This window comes from Symphalangus syndactylus, chromosome 5 (genome assembly GCF_028878055.3).
Source record: "Symphalangus syndactylus isolate Jambi chromosome 5, NHGRI_mSymSyn1-v2.1_pri, whole genome shotgun sequence".
Classification (NCBI taxonomy): domain Eukaryota; kingdom Metazoa; phylum Chordata; class Mammalia; order Primates; family Hylobatidae; genus Symphalangus; species Symphalangus syndactylus.
Window position 1 is genome coordinate 159,518,276 of NC_072427.2, and position 22,946 is coordinate 159,541,221.

A 22,946-nucleotide genomic window follows, 5' to 3' on the forward strand; every position below is an offset into this window, starting at 1 on the left:
ATGTTCATTAAGCTAACAGAGTTAAACCATACTTTTGATTGCGCAGTTCTGAACACTCTTTCTGTAGAAAATGCAAGTGGACATTCGGAGCGCTAAGAGGGTAATAGTGGAGAAAGGAATATATTCAAATATAAACTACACAGTAGCATTCTGTGAAAATTCTTTCTGTTCTGTGCATTCAACTAACAGAGTTGAACCTTACTTTTGATTGAGCCGTTCTGAAACACTCTTTCTGTAGAAACTGCAATTGGACATGCTAAGCGCTAAGAGGCCTACATTGGGAAAAAGAATATCTTCAAATAAAAACTACACAGATGCATTCTGTGAAACATATTTCTGATCTGTAAATTCAGTTAACAGAGATAAAACATATTTTTGATTGAGCAGTTATGAAACACTCTTTTTGTAGAAAATGCAAGTGGAGATTCGGAGCGCTAAGGGGGTAATAGTGGAAAAAGGAATGTCTTCAAATATAAACTACACAGAATCATTCGGTGAAACTTCTTTCTGATCTGTGCATTCAGCTAACAGAGTTAAACCATACTTTTGATTGAGCAGATCTGAACACTCTTTCTGTAGTAAATGCAACTGGACATTTGGAGCGCTAAGAGCGTAGTAGTGGAAAAAGGAATATATTCAAATATAAACTACACAGAAGCATTCTGTGAAACTTCTTTCTGATCTGAAAATTCAGCTAACAGAGTTAAACCATACTTTTGATTGAGCAGTTTTGAAACACTCTGTCTGTAGAAAATGCAACTGGACATTCGTAGCGCTAAGTGGGTAATAGTGGAAAAAAGAATATGTTCAAATATAAACTACACTGAAGCATTGTATGAAACTTCTTTCTGTTCTGTGCATTCAACTATCAGAGTTGAACCTTACTTTTGATTGAGCCTTTCTGAAACACTCTTTCTGTAGAAACTGCAATTGGACATTCTGAGCGCTAAGAGGCCTATATTGGGAAAAATAATATCTTCAAATAAAAACTACACAGAAGCATTGTGTGAAACTTATTTCTGATATGTTCATTAAGCTAACAGAGTTAAACCATACTTTTGATTGCGCAGTTCTGAACACACTTTCTGTAGAAAATGCAAGTGGACATTCGGAGCGCTAAGAGGGTAATAGTGGAAAAAGGAATATATTCAAATATAAACTACACAGTAGCATTCTGTGAAAATTCTTTCTGTTCTGTGCATTCAAGTAACAGAGTTGAACCTTACTTTTGATTGAGCCGTTCTGAAACACTCTTTCTGTAGAAACTGCAATTGGACATGCTAAGCGCTAAGAGGCCTACATTGGGAAAAAGAATATCTTCAAATAAAAACTACACAGATGCATTCTGTGAAAGTTATTTCTGATCTGTAAATTCAGTTAACAGAGATAAAACATATTTTTGATTGAGCAGTTATGAAACACTCTTTTTGTAGAAAATGCAAGAGGAGATTCGGAGCGCTAAGTGGGTAATAGTGGAAAAAGGAATGTCTTCAAATATAAACTACACAGAATCATTCGGTGAAACTTCTTTCTGATCTGTGCATTCAGCTAACAGAGTTAAACCATACTTTTGATTGAGCAGATCTGAACACTCTTTCTGTAGAAAATGCAACTGGACATTTGGAGTGCTAAGAGCGTAGTAGTGGAAAAAGGAATATATTCAAATATAAACTACACAGAAGCATTCTGTGAAACTTCTTTCTGATCTGAGCATTCAGCTAACAGAGTTAAACCATACTTTTGATTGAGCAGTTTTGAAACACTCTGTCTGTAGAAAATGCAACTGGACATTCGTAGCGCTAAGTGGGTAATAGTGGAAAAAAGAATATGTTCAAATATAAACTACACAGAAGCATTGTATGAAACTACTTTCTGTTCTGTGCATTCAACTAACAGAGTTGAACCTTAATTTTGATTGAGCCGTTCTGAAACACTCTTTCTGTAGAAACTGCAATTGGACATTCTGAGCGCTAAGAGGCCTATATTGGGAAAAAGAATGTCTACAAATAAAAACTACACAGAATAATTGTGTGAAACTTCTTTCTGTTCTGTTTGTTCAACTAAAAGAGTTGAACCTTAGTTTCGATTGAGCCGTTCTGAAACACTCTTTCTGTAGAAAATGCAAGTGGAGATTCGGAGCGCTAAGAGGGTAATAGTGGAAAAAGGAATGTCTCCAAATATAAACTACACAGAATCATTCGGTGAAACTTCTTTCTGATCTGTGCATTCAGCTAACAGAGTTAAACCATACTTTTGATTGAGCAGATCTGAACACTCTTTCTGTAGAAAATGCAACTGGACATTTGGAGCGCTAAGAGAGTAGTAGTGGAAAAAGGAATATATTCAAATATAAACTACACAGAAGCATTCTGTGAAACTTCTTTCTGATCTGAGCATTCAGCTAACAGAGTTAAACCATACTTTTGATTGAGCTGTTTTGAAACACTCTGTCTGTAGAAAATGCAACTGGACATTCGTAGCGCTAAGTGGGTAATAGTGGAAAAAAGAATATGTTCAAATATAAACTACACAGAAGCATTGTATGAAACTTCTTTCTGTTCTGTGCATTCAACTAACAGAGTTGAACCTGACTTTTGATTGAGCCTTTCTGAAACACTCTTTCTGTAGAAACTGCAATTGGACATTCTGAGCGTTAACAGTCCTCTATTGGGAAAAATAATATCTTCAAATAAAAACTACACAGAAGCATTGTGTGAAACTTATTTCTGATATGTTCATTAAGCTAACAGAGTTAAACCATACTTTTGATTGCGCAGTTCTGAACACTCTTTCTGTAGAAAATGCAAGTGGACATTCGGAGCGCTAAGTGGGTAATAGTGGAAAAAAGAATATGTTCAAATATAAACTACACAGAAGCATTGTATGAAACTTCTTTCTGTTTTGTGCATTCAACTAACAGAGTTGAACCTGACTTTTGATTGAGCCTTTCTGAAACACTCTTTCTGTAGAAACTGCAATTGGACATTCTGAGCGCTAAGAGTACTCTATTGGGAAAAATAATATCTTCAAATAAAAACTACACAGAAGCATTGTGTGAAACTTATTTCTGATATGTTCATTAAGCTAACAGAGTTAAACCATACTTTTGATTGCGCAGTTCTGAACACTCTTTCTGTAGAAAATGCAAGTGGACATTCGGAGCGCTAAGAGGGTAATAGTGGAGAAAGGAATATATTCAAATATAAACTACACAGTAGCATTCTGTGAAAATTCTTTCTGTTCTGTGCATTCAACTAACAGAGTTGAACCTTACTTTTGATTGAGCCGTTCTGAAACACTCTTTCTGTAGAAACTGCAATTGGACATGCTAAGCGCTAAGAGGCCTACATTGGGAAAAAGAATATCTTCAAATAAAAACTACACAGATGCATTCTGTGAAACTTATTTCTGATCTGTAAATTCAGTTAACAGAGATAAAACATATTTTTGATTGAGCAGTTATGAAACACTCTTTTTGTAGAAAATGCAAGTGGAGATTCGGAGCGCTAAGGGGGTAATAGTGGAAAAAGGAATGTCTTCAAATATAAACTACACAGAATCATTCGGTGAAACTTCTTTCTGATCTGTGCATTCAGCTAACAGAGTTAAACCATGCTTTTGATTGAGCAGATCTGAACACTCTTTCTGTAGTAAATGCAACTGGACATTTGGAGCGCTAAGAGCGTAGTAGTGGAAAAAGGAATATATTCAAATATAAACTACACAGAAGCATTCTGTGAAACTTCTTTCTGATCTGAAAATTCAGCAAACAGAGTTAAACCATACTTTTGATTGAGCAGTTTTGAAACACTCTGTCTGTAGAAAATGCAACTGGACATTCGTAGCGCTAAGTGGGTAATAGTGGAAAAAAGAATATGTTCAAATATAAACTACACTGAAGCATTGTATGAAACTTCTTTCTGTTCTGTGCATTCAACTATGAGAGTTGAACCTTACTTTTGATTGAGCCTTTCTGAAACACTCTTTCTGTAGAAACTGCAATTGGACATTCTGAGCGCTAAGAGGCCTATATTGGGAAAAATAATATCTTCAAATAAAAACTACACAGAAGCATTGTGTGAAACTTATTTCTGATATGTTCATTAAGCTAACAGAGTTAAACCATACTTTTGATTGCGCAGTTCTGAACACACTTTCTGTAGAAAATGCAAGTGGACATTCGGAGCGCTAAGAGGGTAATAGTGGAAAAAGGAATATATTCAAATATAAACTACACAGTAGCATTCTGTGAAAATTCTTTCTGTTCTGTGCATTCAAGTAACAGAGTTGAACCTTACTTTTGATTGAGCCATTCTGAAACACTCTTTCTGTAGAAACTGCAATTGGACATGCTAAGCGCTAAGAGGCCTACATTGGGAAAAAGAATATCTTCAAATAAAAACTACACAGATGCATTCTGTGAAAGTTATTTCTGATCTGTAAATTCAGTTAACAGAGATAAAACATATTTTTGATTGAGCAGTTATGAAACACTCTTTTTGTAGAAAATGCAAGAGGAGATTCGGAGCGCTAAGTGGGTAATAGTGGAAAAAGGAATGTCTTCAAATATAAACTACACAGAATCATTCGGTGAAACTTCTTTCTGATCTGTGCATTCAGCTAACAGAGTTAAACCATACTTTTGATTGAGCAGATCTGAACACTCTTTCTGTAGAAAATGCAACTGGACATTTGGAGTGCTAAGAGCGTAGTAGTGGAAAAAGGAATATATTCAAATATAAACTACACAGAAGCATTCTGTGAAACTTCTTTCTGATCTGAGCATTCAGCTAACAGAGTTAAACCATACTTTTGATTGAGCAGTTTTGAAACACTCTGTCTGTAGAAAATGCAACTGGACATTCGTAGCGCTAAGTGGGTAATAGTGGAAAAAAGAATATGTTCAAATATAAACTACACAGAAGCATTGTATGAAACTACTTTCTGTTCTGTGCATTCAACTAACAGAGTTGAACCTTAATTTTGATTGAGCCGTTCTGAAACACTCTTTCTGTAGAAACTGCAATTGGACATTCTGAGCGCTAAGAGGCCTATATTGGGAAAAAGAATGTCTACAAATAAAAACTACACAGAATAATTGTGTGAAACTTCTTTCTGTTCTGTTTGTTCAACTAAAAGAGTTGAACCTTAGTTTCGATTGAGCCGTTCTGAAACACTCTTTCTGTAGAAAATGCAAGTGGAGATTCGGAGCGCTAAGAGGGTAATAGTGGAAAAAGGAATGTCTCCAAATATAAACTACACAGAATCATTCGGTGAAACTTCTTTCTGATCTGTGCATTCAGCTAACAGAGTTAAACCATACTTTTGATTGAGCAGATCTGAACACTCTTTCTGTAGAAAATGCAACTGGACATTTGGAGCGCTAAGAGAGTAGTAGTGGAAAAAGGAATATATTCAAATATAAACTACACAGAAGCATTCTGTGAAAATTCTTTCTGATCTGAGCATTCAGCTAACAGAGTTAAACCATACTTTTGATTGAGCAGTTTTGAAACACTCTGTCTGTAGAAAATGCAACTGGACATTCGTAGCGCTAAGTGGGTAATAGTGGAAAAAAGAATATGTTCAAATATAAACTACACAGAAGCATTGTATGAAACTTCTTTCTGTTCTGTGCATTCAACTAACAGAGTTGAACCTGACTTTTGATTGAGCCTTTCTGAAACACTCTTTCTGTAGAAACTGCAATTGGACATTCTGAGCGTTAACAGTCCTCTATTGGGAAAAATAATATCTTCAAATAAAAACTACACAGAAGCATTGTGTGAAACTTATTTCTGATATGTTCATTAAGCTAACAGAGTTAAACCATACTTTTGATTGCGCAGTTCTGAACACTCTTTCTGTAGAAAATGCAAGTGGACATTCGGAGCGCTAAGTGGGTAATAGTGGAAAAAAGAATATGTTCAAATATAAACTACACAGAAGCATTGTATGAAACTTCTTTCTGTTTTGTGCATTCAACTAACAGAGTTGAACCTGACTTTTGATTGAGCCTTTCTGAAACACTCTTTCTGTAGAAACTGCAATTGGACATTCTGAGCGCTAAGAGTACTCTATTGGGAAAAATAATATCTTCAAATAAAAACTACACAGAAGCATTGTGTGAAACTTATTTCTGATATGTTCATTAAGCTAACAGAGTTAAACCATACTTTTGATTGCGCAGTTCTGAACACTCTTTCTGTAGAAAATGCAAGTGGACATTCGGAGCGCTAAGAGGGTAATAGTGGAGAAAGGAATATATTCAAATATAAACTACACAGTAGCATTCTGTGAAAATTCTTTCTGTTCTGTGCATTCAACTAACAGAGTTGAACCTTACTTTTGATTGAGCCGTTCTGAAACACTCTTTCTGTAGAAACTGCAATTGGACATGCTAAGCGCTAAGAGGCCTACATTGGGAAAAAGAATATCTTCAAATAAAAACTACACAGATGCATTCTGTGAAACTTATTTCTGATCTGTAAATTCAGTTAACAGAGATAAAACATATTTTTGATTGAGCAGTTATGAAACACTCTTTTTGTAGAAAATGCAAGTGGAGATTCGGAGCGCTAAGGGGGTAATAGTGGAAAAAGGAATGTCTTCAAATATAAACTACACAGAATCATTCGGTGAAACTTCTTTCTGATCTGTGCATTCAGCTAACAGAGTTAAACCATACTTTTGATTGAGCAGATCTGAACACTCTTTCTGTAGTAAATGCAACTGGACATTTGGAGCGCTAAGAGCGTAGTAGGGGAAAAAGTAATATATTCAAATATAAACTACACAGAAGCATTCTGTGAAACTTCTTTCTGATCTGAAAATTCAGCTAACAGAGTTAAACCATACTTTTGATTGAGCAGTTTTGAAACACTCTGTCTGTAGAAAATGCAACTGGACATTCGTAGCGCTAAGTGGGTAATAGTGGAAAAAAGAATATGTTCAAATATAAACTACACTGAAGCATTGTATGAAACTTCTTTCTGTTCTGTGCATTCAACTATCAGAGTTGAACGTTACTTTTGATTGAGCCTTTCTGAAACACTCTTTCTGTAGAAACTGCAATTGGACATTCTGAGCGCTAAGAGGCCTATATTGGGAAAAATAATATCTTCAAATAAAAACTACACAGAAGCATTGTGTGAAACTTATTTCTGATATGTTCATTAAGCTAACAGAGTTAAACCATACTTTTGATTGCGCAGTTCTGAACACACTTTCTGTAGAAAATGCAAGTGGACATTCGGAGCGCTAAGAGGGTAATAGTGGAAAAAGGAATATATTCAAATATAAACTACACAGTAGCATTCTGTGAAAATTCTTTCTGTTCTGTGCATTCAAGTAACAGAGTTGAACCTTACTTTTGATTGAGCCGTTCTGAAACACTCTTTCTGTAGAAACTGCAATTGGACATGCTAAGCGCTAAGAGGCCTACATTGGGAAAAAGAATATCTTCAAATAAAAACTACACAGATGCATTCTGTGAAACTTATTTCTGATCTGTAAATTCAGTTAACAGAGATAAAACATATTTTTGATTGAGCAGTTATGAAACACTCTTTTTGTAGAAAATGCAAGTGGAGATTCGGAGCGCTAAGGGGGTAATAGTGGAAAAAGGAATGTCTTCAAATATAAACTACACAGAATCATTCGGTGAAACTTCTTTCTGATCTGTGCATTCAGCTAACAGAGTTAAACCATACTTTTGATTGAGCAGATCTGAACACTCTTTCTGTAGTAAATGCAACTGGACATTTGGAGCGCTAAGAGCGTAGTAGTGGAAAAAGGAATATATTCAAATATAAACTACACAGAAGCATTCTGTGAAACTTCTTTCTGATCTGAAAATTCAGCTAACAGAGTTAAACCATACTTTTGATTGAGCAGTTTTGAAACACTCTGTCTGTAGAAAATGCAACTGGACATTCGTAGCGCTAAGTGGGTAATAGTGGAAAAAAGAATATGTTCAAATATAAACTACACTGAAGCATTGTATGAAACTTTTTTCTGTTCTGTGCATTCAACTATCAGAGTTGAACCTTACTTTTGATTGAGCCTTTCTGAAACACTCTTTCTGTAGAAACTGCAATTGGACATTCTGAGCGCTAAGAGGCCTATATTGGGAAAAATAATATCTTCAAATAAAAACTACACAGAAGCATTGTGTGAAACTTATTTCTGATATGTTCATTAAGCTAACAGAGTTAAACCATACTTTTGATTGCGCAGTTCTGAACACACTTTCTGTAGAAAATGCAAGTGGACATTCGGAGCGCTAAGAGGGTAATAGTGGAAAAAGGAATATATTCAAATATAAACTACACAGTAGCATTCTGTGAAAATTCTTTCTGTTCTGTGCATTCAAGTAACAGAGTTGAACCTTACTTTTGATTGAGCCGTTCTGAAACACTCTTTCTGTAGAAACTGCAATTGGACATGCTAAGCGCTAAGAGGCCTACATTGGGAAAAAGAATATCTTCAAATAAAAACTACACAGATGCATTCTGTGAAAGTTATTTCTGATCTGTAAATTCAGTTAACAGAGATAAAACATATTTTTGATTGAGCAGTTATGAAACACTTTTTTTGTAGAAAATGCAAGAGGAGATTCGGAGCGCTAAGTGGGTAATAGTGGAAAAAGGAGTGTCTTCAAATATAAACTACACTGAATCATTCGGTGAAACTTATTTCTGATCTGTGCATTCAGCTAACAGAGTTAAACCATACTTTTGATTGAGCAGATCTGAACACTCTTTCTGTAGAAAATGCAACTGGACATTTGGAGTGCTAAGAGCGTAGTAGTGGAAAAAGGAATATATTCAAATATAAACTACACAGAAGCATTCTGTGAAACTTCTTTCTGATCTGAGCATTCAGCTAACAGAGTTAAACCATACTTTTGATTGAGCAGTTTTGAAACACTCTGTCTGTAGAAAATGCAACTGGACATTCGTAGCGCTAAGTGGGTAATAGTGGAAAAAAGAATATGTTCAAATATAAACTACACAGAAGCATTGTATGAAACTACTTTCTGTTCTGTGCATTCAACTAACAGAGTTGAACCTTAATTTTGATTGAGCCGTTCTGAAACACTCTTTCTGTAGAAACTGCAATTGGACATTCTGAGCGCTAAGAGGCCTATATTGGGAAAAAGAATGTCTACAAATAAAAACTACACAGAATAATTGTGTGAAACTTCTTTCTGTTCTGTTTGTTCAACTAAAAGAGTTGAACCTTAGTTTCGATTGAGCCGTTCTGAAACACTCTTTCTGTAGAAAATGCAAGTGGAGATTCGGAGCGCTAAGAGGGTAATAGTGGAAAAAGGAATGTCTCCAAATATAAACTACACAGAATCATTCGGTGAAACTTCTTTCTGATCTGTGCATTCAGCTAACAGAGTTAAACCATACTTTTGATTGAGCAGATCTGAACACTCTTTCTGTAGAAAATGCAACTGGACATTTGGAGCGCTAAGAGAGTAGTAGTGGAAAAAGGAATATATTCAAATATAAACTACACAGAAGCATTCTGTGAAACTTCTTTCTGATCTGAGCATTCAGCTAACAGAGTTAAACCATACTTTTGATTGAGCAGTTTTGAAACACTCTGTCTGTAGAAAATGCAACTGGACATTCGTAGCGCTAAGTGGGTAATAGTGGAAAAAAGAATATGTTCAAATATAAACTACACAGAAGCATTGTATGAAACTTCTTTCTGTTCTGTGCATTCAACTAACAGAGTTGAACCTGACTTTTGATTGAGCCTTTCTGAAACACTCTTTCTGTAGAAACTGCAATTGGACATTCTGAGCGTTAACAGTCCTCTATTGGGAAAAATAATATCTTCAAATAAAAACTACACAGAAGCATTGTGTGAAACTTATTTCTGATATGTTCATTAAGCTAACAGAGTTAAACCATACTTTTGATTGCGCAGTTCTGAACACTCTTTCTGTAGAAAATGCAAGTGGACATTCGGAGCGCTAAGTGGGTAATAGTGGAAAAAAGAATATGTTCAAATATAAACTACACAGAAGCATTGTATGAAACTTCTTTCTGTTTTGTGCATTCAACTAACAGAGTTGAACCTGACTTTTGATTGAGCCTTTCTGAAACACTCTTTCTGTAGAAACTGCAATTGGACATTCTGAGCGCTAAGAGTACTCTATTGGGAAAAATAATATCTTCAAATAAAAACTACACAGAAGCATTGTGTGAAACTTATTTCTGATATGTTCATTAAGCTAACAGAGTTAAACCATACTTTTGATTGCGCAGTTCTGAACACTCTTTCTGTAGAAAATGCAAGTGGACATTCGGAGCGCTAAGAGGGTAATAGTGGAGAAAGGAATATATTCAAATATAAACTACACAGTAGCATTCTGTGAAAATTCTTTCTGTTCTGTGCATTCAACTAACAGAGTTGAACCTTACTTTTGATTGAGCCGTTCTGAAACACTCTTTCTGTAGAAACTGCAATTGGACATGCTAAGCGCTAAGAGGCCTACATTGGGAAAAAGAATATCTTCAAATAAAAACTACACAGATGCATTCTGTGAAACTTATTTCTGATCTGTAAATTCAGTTAACAGAGATAAAACATATTTTTGATTGAGCAGTTATGAAACACTCTTTTTGTAGAAAATGCAAGTGGAGATTCGGAGCGCTAAGGGGGTAATAGTGGAAAAAGGAATGTCTTCAAATATAAACTACACAGAATCATTCGGTGAAACTTCTTTCTGATCTGTGCATTCAGCTAACAGAGTTAAACCATACTTTTGATTGAGCAGATCTGAACACTCTTTCTGTAGTAAATGCAACTGGACATTTGGAGCGCTAAGAGCGTAGTAGGGGAAAAAGGAATATATTCAAATATAAACTACACAGAAGCATTCTGTGAAACTACTTTCTGATCTGAAAATTCAGCTAACAGAGTTAAACCATACTTTTGATTGAGCAGTTTTGAAACACTCTGTCTGTAGAAAATGCAACTGGACATTCGTAGCGCTAAGTGGGTAATAGTGGAAAAAAGAATATGTTCAAATATAAACTACACTGAAGCATTGTATGAAACTACTTTCTGTTCTGTGCATTCAACTATCAGAGTTGAACCTTACTTTTGATTGAGCCTTTCTGAAACACTCTTTCTGTAGAAACTGCAATTGGACATTCTGAGCGCTAAGAGGCCTATATTGGGAAAAATAATATCTTCAAATAAAAACTACACAGAAGCATTGTGTGAAACTTATTTCTGATATGTTCATTAAGCTAACAGAGTTAAACCATACTTTTGATTGCGCAGTTCTGAACACACTTTCTGTAGAAAATGCAAGTGGACATTCGGAGCGCTAAGAGGGTAATAGTGGAAAAAGGAATATATTCAAATATAAACTACACAGTAGCATTCTGTGAAAATTCTTTCTGTTCTGTGCATTCAAGTAACAGAGTTGAACCTTACTTTTGATTGAGCCGTTCTGAAACACTCTTTCTGTAGAAACTGCAATTGGACATGCTAAGCGCTAAGAGGCCTACATTGGGAAAAAGAATATCTTCAAATAAAAACTACACAGATGCATTCTGTGAAACTTATTTCTGATCTGTAAATTCAGTTAACAGAGATAAAACATATTTTTGATTGAGCAGTTATGAAACACTCTTTTTGTAGAAAATGCAAGAGGAGATTCGGAGCGCTAAGTGGGTAATAGTGGAAAAAGGAATGTCTTCAAATATAAACTACACTGAATCATTCGGTGAAACTTATTTCTGATCTGTGCATTCAGCTAACAGAGTTAAACCATACTTTTGATTGAGCAGATCTGAACACTCTTTCTGTAGAAAATGCAACTGGACATTTGGAGTGCTAAGAGCGTAGTAGTGGAAAAAGGAATATATTCAAATATAAACTACACAGAAGCATTCTGTGAAACTTCTTTCTGATCTGAGCATTCAGCTAACAGAGTTAAACCATACTTTTGATTGAGCAGTTTTGAAACACTCTGTCTGTAGAAAATGCAACTGGACATTCGTAGCGCTAAGTGGGTAATAGTGGAAAAAAGAATATGTTCAAATATAAACTACACAGAAGCATTGTATGAAACTACTTTCTGTTCTGTGCATTCAACTAACAGAGTTGAACCTTAATTTTGATTGAGCCGTTCTGAAACACTCTTTCTGTAGAAACTGCAATTGGACATTCTGAGCGCTAAGAGGCCTATATTGGGAAAAAGAATGTCTACAAATAAAAACTACACAGAATAATTGTGTGAAACTTCTTTCTGTTCTGTTTGTTCAACTAAAAGAGTTGAACCTTAGTTTCGATTGAGCCGTTCTGAAACACTCTTTCTGTAGAAAATGCAAGTGGAGATTCGGAGCGCTAAGAGGGTAATAGTGGAAAAAGGAATGTCTCCAAATATAAACTACACAGAATCATTCGGTGAAACTTCTTTCTGATCTGTGCATTCAGCTAACAGAGTTAAACCATACTTTTGATTGAGCAGATCTGAACACTCTTTCTGTAGAAAATGCAACTGGACATTTGGAGCGCTAAGAGAGTAGTAGTGGAAAAAGGAATATATTCAAATATAAACTACACAGAAGCATTCTGTGAAACTTCTTTCTGATCTGAGCATTCAGCTAACAGAGTTAAACCATACTTTTGATTGAGCAGTTTTGAAACACTCTGTCTGTAGAAAATGCAACTGGACATTCGTAGCGCTAAGTGGGTAATAGTGGAAAAAAGAATATGTTCAAATATAAACTACACAGAAGCATTGTATGAAACTTCTTTCTGTTCTGTGCATTCAACTAACAGAGTTGAACCTGACTTTTGATTGAGCCTTTCTGAAACACTCTTTCTGTAGAAACTGCAATTGGACATTCTGAGCGTTAACAGTCCTCTATTGGGAAAAATAATATCTTCAAATAAAAACTACACAGAAGCATTGTGTGAAACTTATTTCTGATATGTTCATTAAGCTAACAGAGTTAAACCATACTTTTGATTGCGCAGTTCTGAACACTCTTTCTGTAGAAAATGCAAGTGGACATTCGGAGCGCTAAGTGGGTAATAGTGGAAAAAAGAATATGTTCAAATATAAACTACACAGAAGCATTGTATGAAACTTCTTTCTGTTTTGTGCATTCAACTAACAGAGTTGAACCTGACTTTTGATTGAGCCTTTCTGAAACACTCTTTCTGTAGAAACTGCAATTGGACATTCTGAGCGCTAAGAGTACTCTATTGGGAAAAATAATATCTTCAAATAAAAACTACACAGAAGCATTGTGTGAAACTTATTTCTGATATGTTCATTAAGCTAACAGAGTTAAACCATACTTTTGATTGCGCAGTTCTGAACACTCTTTCTGTAGAAAATGCAAGTGGACATTCGGAGCGCTAAGAGGGTAATAGTGGAGAAAGGAATATATTCAAATATAAACTACACAGTAGCATTCTGTGAAAATTCTTTCTGTTCTGTGCATTCAACTAACAGAGTTGAACCTTACTTTTGATTGAGCCGTTCTGAAACACTCTTTCTGTAGAAACTGCAATTGGACATGCTAAGCGCTAAGAGGCCTACATTGGGAAAAAGAATATCTTCAAATAAAAACTACACAGATGCATTCTCTGAAACTTATTTCTGATCTGTAAATTCAGTTAACAGAGATAAAACATATTTTTGATTGAGCAGTTATGAAACACTCTTTTTGTAGAAAATGCAAGTGGAGATTCGGAGCGCTAAGGGGGTAATAGTGGAAAAAGGAATGTCTTCAAATATAAACTACACAGAATCATTCGGTGAAACTTCTTTCTGATCTGTGCATTCAGCTAACAGAGTTAAACCATACTTTTGATTGAGCAGATCTGAACACTCTTTCTGTAGTAAATGCAACTGGACATTTGGAGCGCTAAGAGCGTAGTAGTGGAAAAAGGAATATATTCAAATATAAACTACACAGAAGCATTCTGTGAAACTTCTTTCTGATCTGAAAATTCAGCTAACAGAGTTAAACCATACTTTTGATTGAGCAGTTTTGAAACACTCTGTCTGTAGAAAATGCAACTGGACATTCGTAGCGCTAAGTGGGTAATAGTGGAAAAAAGAATAGGTTCAAATATAAACTACACTGAAGCATTGTATGAAACTTCTTTCTGTTCTGTGCATTCAACTATCAGAGTTGAACCTTACTTTTGATTGAGCCTTTCTGAAACACTCTTTCTGTAGAAACTGCAATTGGACATTCTGAGCGCTAAGAGGACTATATTGGGAAAAATAATATCTTCAAATAAAAACTACACAGAAGCATTGTGTGAAACTTATTTCTGATATGTTCATTAAGCTAACAGAGTTAAAACATACTTATGATTGCGCAGTTCTGAACACACTTTCTGTAGAAAATGCAAGTGGACATTCGGAGCGCTAAGAGGGTAATAGTGGAAAAAGGAATATATTCAAATATAAACTACACAGTAGCATTCTGTGAAAATTCTTTCTGTTCTGTGCATTCAAGTAACAGAGTTGAACCTTACTTTTGATTGAGCCGTTCTGAAACACTCTTTCTGTAGAAACTGCAATTGGACATGCTAAGCGCTAAGAGGCCTACATTGGGAAAAAGAATATCTTCAAATAAAAACTACACAGATGCATTCTGTGAAACTTATTTCTGATCTGTAAATTCAGTTAACAGAGATAAAACATATTTTTGATTGAGCAGTTATGAAACACTCTTTTTGTAGAAAATGCAAGTGGAGATTCGGAGCGCTAAGGGGGTAATAGTGGAAAAAGGAATGTCTTCAAATATAAACTACACAGAATCATTCGGTGAAACTTCTTTCTGATCTGTGCATTCAGCTAACAGAGTTAAACCATACTTTTGATTGAGCAGATCTGAACACTCTTTCTGTAGAAAATGCAACTGGACATTTGGAGCGCTAAGAGCGTAGTAGTGGAAAAAGGAATATATTCAAATATAAACTACACAGAAGCATTCTGTGAAACTTCTTTCTGATCTGAGCATTCAGCTAACAGAGTTAAACCATACTTTTGATTGAGCAGTTTTGAAACACTCTGTCTGTAGAAAATGCAACTGGACATTCGTAGCGCTAAGTGGGTAATAGTGGACAAAAGAATATGTTCAAATATAAACTACACAGAAGCATTGTATGAAACTTCTTTCTGTTCTGTGCATTCAACTAACAGAGTTGAACCTTACTTTTGATTGAGCCGTTCTGAAACACTCTTTCTGTAGAAACTGCAATTGGACATTCTGAGCGCTAAGAGGCCTATATTGGGAAAAAGAATGTCTAAAAATTAAAACTACACAGAAGAATTGTGTGAAACTTCTTTCTGTTCTGTTTGTTCAACTAAAAGTGTTGAACGTTAGTTTTGATTGAGCCGTTCTGAAACACTCTTTCTGTAGAAAATGCAAGTGGAGATTCGGAGCGCTAAGAGGGTAATAGTGGAAAAAGGAATGTCTTCAAATATAAACTACACAGAATCATTCGGTGAAACTTCTTTCTGATCTGTGCATTCAGCTAACAGAGTTAAACCATAATTTTGATTGAGCAGATCTGAACACTCTTTCTGTAGAAAATGCAACTGGACATTTGGAGCGCTAAGAGAGTAGTAGTGGAAAAAGGAATATATTCAAATATAAACTACACAGAAGCATTCTGTGAAACTTCTTTCTGATCTGAGCATTCAGCTAACAGAGTTAAACCATACTTTTGATTGAGCAGTTTTGAAACACTCTGTCTGTAGAAAATGCAACTGGACATTCGTAGCGCTAAGTGGGTAATAGTGGAAAAAATAATATGTTCAAATATAAACTACACAGAAGCATTGTATGAAACTTCTTTCTGTTCTGTGCATTCAACTAACAGAGTTGAACCTGACTTTTGATTGAGCCTTTCTGAAACACTCTTTCTGTAGAAACTGCAATTGGACATTCTGAGCGTTAACAGTCCTCTATTGGGAAAAATAATATCTTCAAATAAAAACTACACAGAAGCATTGTGTGAAACTTATTTCTGATATGTTCATTAAGCTAACAGAGTTAAACCATACTTTTGATTGCGCAGTTCTGAACACTCTTTCTGTAGAAAATGCAAGTGGACATTCGGAGCGCTAAGTGGGTAATAGTGGAAAAAAGAATATGTTCAAATATAAACTACACAGAAGCATTGTATGAAACTTCTTTCTGTTCTGTGCATTCAACTAACAGAGTTGAACCTGACTTTTGATTGAGCCTTTCTGAAACACTCTTTCTGTAGAAACTGCAATTGGACATTCTGAGCGCTAAGAGTACTCTATTGGGAAAAATAATATCTTCAAATAAAAACTACACAGAAGCATTGTGTGAAACTTATTTCTGATATGTTCATTAAGCTAACAGAGTTAAACCATACTTTTGATTGCGCAGTTCTGAACACTCTTTCTGTAGAAAATGCAAGTGGACATTCGGAGCGCTAAGAGGGTAATAGTGGAGAAAGGAATATATTCAAATATAAACTACACAGTAGCATTCTGTGAAAATTCTTTCTGTTCTGTGCATTCAAGTAACAGAGTTGAACCTTACTTTTGATTGAGCCGTTCTGAAACACTCTTTCTGTAGAAACTGCAATTGGACATGCTAAGCGCTAAGAGGCCTACATTGGGAAAAAGAATATCTTCAAATAAAAACTACACAGATGCATTCTGTGAAACTTATTTCTGATCTGTAAATTCAGTTAACAGAGATAAAACATATTTTTGATTGAGCAGTTATGAAACACTCTTTTTGTAGAAAATGCAAGTGGAGATTCGGAGCGCTAAGGGGGTAATAGTGGAAAAAGGAATGTCTTCAAATATAAACTACACAGAATCATTCGGTGAAACTTCTTTCTGATCTGTGCATTCAGCTAACAGAGTTAAACCATACTTTTGATTGAGCAGATCTGAACACTCTTTCTGTAGTAAATGCAACTGGACATTTGGAGCGCTAAGAGCGTAGTAGTGGAAAAAGGAATATATTCAAATATAAACTACACAGAAGCATTCTGTGAAACTTCTTTCTGATCTGAAAATTCAGCTAACAGAGTTAAACCATACTTTTGATTGAGCAGTTTTGAAACACTCTGTCTGTAGAAAATGCAACTGGACATTCGTAGCGCTAAGTGGGTAATAGTGGAAAAAAGAATATGTTCAAATATAAACTACACTGAAGCATTGTATGAAACTTCTTTCTGTTCTGTGCATTCAACTATCAGAGTTGAACCTTACTTTTGATTGAGCCTTTCTGAAACACTCTTTCTGTAGAAACTGCAATTGGACATTCTGAGCGCTAAGAGGCCTATATTGGGAAAAATAATATCTTCAAATAAAAACTACACAGAAGCATTGTGTGAAACTTATTTCTGATATGTTCATTAAGCTGACAGAGTTAAACCATACTTTTGATTGCGCAGTTCTGAACACACTTTCTGTAGAAAATGCAAGTGGATATTCGGAGCGCTAAGAGGGTAATAGTGGAAAAAGGAATATATTCAAATATAAACTACACAGTAGCATTCTGTGAAAATTCTTTCTGTTCTGTGCATTCAAGTAACAGAGTTGAACCTTACTTTTGATTGAGCCGTTCTGAAACACTCTTTCTGTAGAAACTGCAATTGGACATGCTAAGCGCTAAGAGGCCTACATTGGGAAAAAGAATATCTTCAAATAAAAACTACACAGATGCATTCTGTGAAAGTTATTTCTGATCTGTAAATTCAGTTAACAGAGATAAAACATATTTTTGATTGAGCAGTTATGAAACACTCTTTTTGTAGAAAATGCAAGAGGAGATTCGGAGCGCTAAGTGGGTAATAGTGGAAAAAGGAATGTCTTCAAATATAAACTACACAGAATCATTCGGTGAAACTTATTTCTGATCTGTGCATTCAGCTAACAGAGTTAAACCATACTTTTGATTGAGCAGATCTGAACACTCTTTCTGTAGAAAATGCAACTGGACATTTGGAGTGCTAAGAGCGTAGTAGTGGAAAAAGGAATATATTCAAATATAAACTACACAGAAGCATTCTGTGAAACTTCTTTCTGATCTGAGCATTCAGCTAACAGAGTTAAACCATACTTTTGATTGAGCAGTTTTGAAACACTCTGTCTGTAGAAAATGCAACTGGACATTCGTAGCGCTAAGTGGGTAATAGTGGAAAAAAGAATATGTTCAAATATAAACTACACAGAAGCATTGAATGAAACTACTTTCTGTTCTGTGCATTCAACTAACAGAGTTGAACCTTAATTTTGATTGAGCCGTTCTGAAACACTCTTTCTGTAGAAACTGCAATTGGACATTCTGAGCGCTAAGAGGCCTATATTGGGAAAAAGAATGTCTACAAATAAAAACTACACAGAATAATTGTGTGAAACTTCTTTCTGTTCTGTTTGTTCAACTAAAAGAGTTGAACCTTAGTTTCGATTGAGCCGTTCTGAAACACTCTTTCTGTAGAAAATGCAAGTGGAGATTCGGAGCGCTAAGAGGGTAATAGTGGAAAAAGGAATGTCTCCAAATATAAACTACACAGAATCATTCTGTGAAACTTCTTTCTGATCTGTGCATTCAGCTAACAGAGTTAAACCATACTTTTGATTGAGCAGATCTGAACACTCTTTCTGTAGAAAATGCAACTGGACATTTGGAGCGCTAAGAGAGTAGTAGTGGAAAAAGGAATATATTCAAATATAAACTACACAGAAGCATTCTGTGAAACTTCTTTCTGATCTGAGCATTCAGCTAACAGAGTTAAACCATACTTTTGATTGAGCAGTTTTGAAACACTCTGTCTGTAGAAAATGCAACTGGACATTCGTAGCGCTAAGTGGGTAATAGTGGAAAAAAGAATATGTTCAAATATAAACTACACAGAAGCATTGTATGAAACTTCTTTCTGTTCTGTGCATTCAACTAACAGAGTTGAAATTACTTTTGATTGAGCCTTTCTGAAACACTCTTTCTGTAGAAACTGCAATTGGACATTCTGAGCGCTAAGAGGCCTATATTGGGAAAAATAATATCTTCAAATAAAAACTACACAGAAGCATTGTGTGAAACTTATTTCTGATATGTTCATTAAGCTAACAGAGTTAAACCATACTTTTGATTGCGCAGTTCTGAACACTCTTTCTGTAGAAAATGCAAGTGGACATTCGGAGCGCTAAGAGGGTAATAGTGGAAAAAGGAATATATTCAAATATAAACTACACAGTAGCATTCTGTGAAAATTCTTTCTGTTCTGTGCATTCAACTAACAGAGTTGAACCTTACTTTTGATTGAGCCGTTCTGAAACACTCTTTCTGTAGAAACTGCAATTGGACATGCTATGCGCTAAGAAGCCTACTTTGGGAAAAAGAATATCTTCAAATAAAAACTACACAGATGCATTCTGTGAAACTTATTTCTGATCTGTAAATTCAGTTAACAGAGATAAAACATATTTTTGATTGAGCAGTTATGAAACACTCTTTTTGTAGAAAATGCAAGTGGAGATTCGGAGCGCTAAGAGGGTAAGTGTGGAAAAAGGAATGTCTTCAAATATAAACTACACAGAATCATTCGGTGAAACTTCTTTCTGATCTGTGCATTCAGCTAACAGAGTTAAACCATACTTTTGATTGAGCAGATCTGAATAATCTTTCTGTAGAAAATGCAACTGGACATTTGGAGCGCTAAGAGCGTAGTAGTGGAAAAAGGAATATATTCAAATATAAACTACACAGAAGCATTCTGTGAAACTTCTTTCTGATCTGAGCATTCAGCTAACAGAGTTAAACCATACTTTTGATTGAGCAGTTTTGAAACACTCTGTCTGTAGAAAATGCAACTGGACATTCGTAGCGCTAAGTGGGTAATAGTGGAAAAAAGAATATGTTCAAATATAAACTACACAGAAGCATTGTATGAAACGTCTTTCTGTTCTGTGCATTCAACTAACAGAGTTGAACCTTACTTTTGATTGAGCCGTTCTGAAACACTCTTTCTGTAGAAACTGCAATTGGACATTCTGAGCGCTAAGAGGCCTCTATTGGGAAAAATAATATCTTCAAATAAAAACTACACAGAAGCATTGTGTGAAACTTATTTCTGATATGTTCATTAAGCTAACAGAGTTATACCATACTTTTTATTGCGCAGTTCTGAACACTCTTTCTGTAGAAAATGCAAGTGGACATTCGGAGCGCTAAGAGGGTAATAGTGGAAAAAGAATATATTCAAATATAAACTACACAGTAGCATTCTGTGAAAATTCTTTCTGTTCTGTGCATTCAACTAACAGAGTTGAACCTTACTTTTGATTGAGCCGTTCTGAAACTCTCTTTCTGTAGAAACTGCAATTGGACATGCTAAGCGCTAAGAGGCCTACATTGGGAAAAAGAATATCTTCAAATAAAAACTACACAGATGCATTCTGTGTAACTTATTTCTGATCTGTAAATTCCGTTAGCAGAGATAAATCATATTTTTGATTGAGCAGTTATGAAACACTCTTTTTGTAGAAAATGCAAGTGGAGATTTGGAGCGCTAAGAGGATAATAGTGGAAAAAGGAATGTCTTCAAATATAAACTACAAAGAATCATTCGGTGAAACTTCTTTCTGATCTGTGCATTCAGCTAACAGATTTAAACCATACTTTTGATTGAGCAGATCTGAACACTCTTTCTGTAGAAAATGCAACTGGACATTTGGAGCGCTAAGAGCGTAGTAGTGGAAAAAGGAATATATTCAAATATAAACTACACAGAAGGATTCTGTGAAACTTCTTTCTGATCTGAGCATTCAGCTAACAGAGTTAAACCATACTTTTGATTGAGCAGTTTTGAAACACTCTGTCTGTAGAAAATGCAACTGGACATTCGTAGCGCTAAGTGGGTAATAGTGGAAAAAAGAATATGTTCAAATATAAACTACACAGAAGCATTGTATGAAACTTCTTTCTGTTCTGTGCATTCAACTAACAGAGTTGAACCTGACTTTTGATTGAGCCTTTCTGAAACACTCTCTCTGTAGAAACTGCAATTGGACATTCTGAGCGCTAAGAGTCCTCTATTGGGAAAAATAATATCTTCAAATAAAAACTACACAGAAGCATTGTGTGAAACTTATTTCTGATATGTTCATTAAGCTAACATAGTTAAACCATACTTTTGATTGCGCAGTTCTGAACACTCTTTCTGTAGAAAATTTTCTGTAGAAAATTCTTTCTGTTCTGTGCATTCAACTAACAGAGTTGAACCTTACTTTTGATTGAGCCGTTCTGAAACACTCTTTCTGTAGAAACTGCAATTGGACATGCTAAGCGCTAAGAGGCCTACATTGGGAAAAAGAATATCTTCAAATAAAAACTACAGAGATGCATTCTGTGAAACTTATTTCTGATCTGTAAATTCAGTTAACAGAGATAAAACATATTTTTGATTGAGCAGTTATGAAACACTCTTTTTGTAGAAAATGCAAGTGGAGATTCGGAGCGCTAAGGGGGTAATAGTGGAAAAAGGAATGTCTTCAAATATAAACTACACAGAATCATTCGGTGAAACTTCTTTCTGATCTGTGCATTCAGCTAACAGAGTTAAACCATACTTTTGATTGAGCAGATCTGAACACTCTTTCTGTAGTAAATGCAACTGGACATTTGGAGCGCTAAGAGCGTAGTAGTGGAAAAAGGAATATATTCAAATATAAACTACACAGAAGCATTCTGTGAAACTTCTTTCTGATCTGAAAACTCAGCTAACAGAGTTAAACCATACTTTTGATTGAGCAGTTTTGAAACACTCTGTCTGTAGAAAATGCAACTGGACATTCGTAGCGCTATGTGGGTAATAGTGGAAAAAAGAATATGTTCAAATATAAACTACACTGAAGCATTGTATGAAACTTCTTTCTGTTCTGTGCATTCAACTATCAGAGTTGAACCTTACTTTTGATTGAGCCTTTCTGAAACACTCTTTCTGTGGAAACTGCAATTGGACATTCTGAGCGCTAAGAGGCCTATATTGGGAAAAATAATATCTTCAAATAAAAACTACACAGAAGCATTGTGTGAAACTTATTTCTGATATGTTCATTAAGCTAACAGAGTTAAACCATACTTTTGATTGCGCAGTTCTGAACACACTTTCTGTAGAAAATGCAAGTGGACATTCGGAGCGCTAAGAGGGTAATAGTGGAAAAAGGAATATATTCAAATATAAACTACACAGTAGCATTCTGTGAAAATTCTTTCTGTTCTGTGCATTCAACTAACAGAGTTGAACCTTACTTTTGATTGAGCCGTTCTGAAACACTCTTTCTGTAGAAACTGCAATTGGACATTCTGAGCGCTAAGAGGCCTCTATTGGGAAAAATAATATCTTCAAATAAAAACTACACAGAAGCATTGTGTGAAACTTATTTCTGATATGTTCATTAAGCTAACAGAGTTATACCATACTTTTTATTGCGCAGTTCTGAACACTCTTTCTGTAGAAAATGCAAGTGGACATTCGGAGCGCTAAGAGGGTAATAGTGGAAAAAGAATATATTCAAATATAAACTACACAGTAGCATTCTGTGAAAATTCTTTCTGTTCTGTGCATTCAACTAACAGAGTTGAACCTTACTTTTGATTGAGCCGTTCTGAAACTCTCTTTCTGTAGAAACTGCAATTGGACATGCTAAGCGCTAAGAGGCCTACATTGGGAAAAAGAATATCTTCAAATAAAAACTACACAGATGCATTCTGTGTAACTTATTTCTGATCTGTAAATTCCGTTAGCAGAGATAAAACATATTTTTGATTGAGCAGTTATGAAACACTCTTTTTGTAGAAAATGCAAGTGGAGATTTGGAGCGCTAAGAGGGTAATAGTGGAAAAAGGAATGTCTTCAAATATAAACTACAAAGAATCATTCGG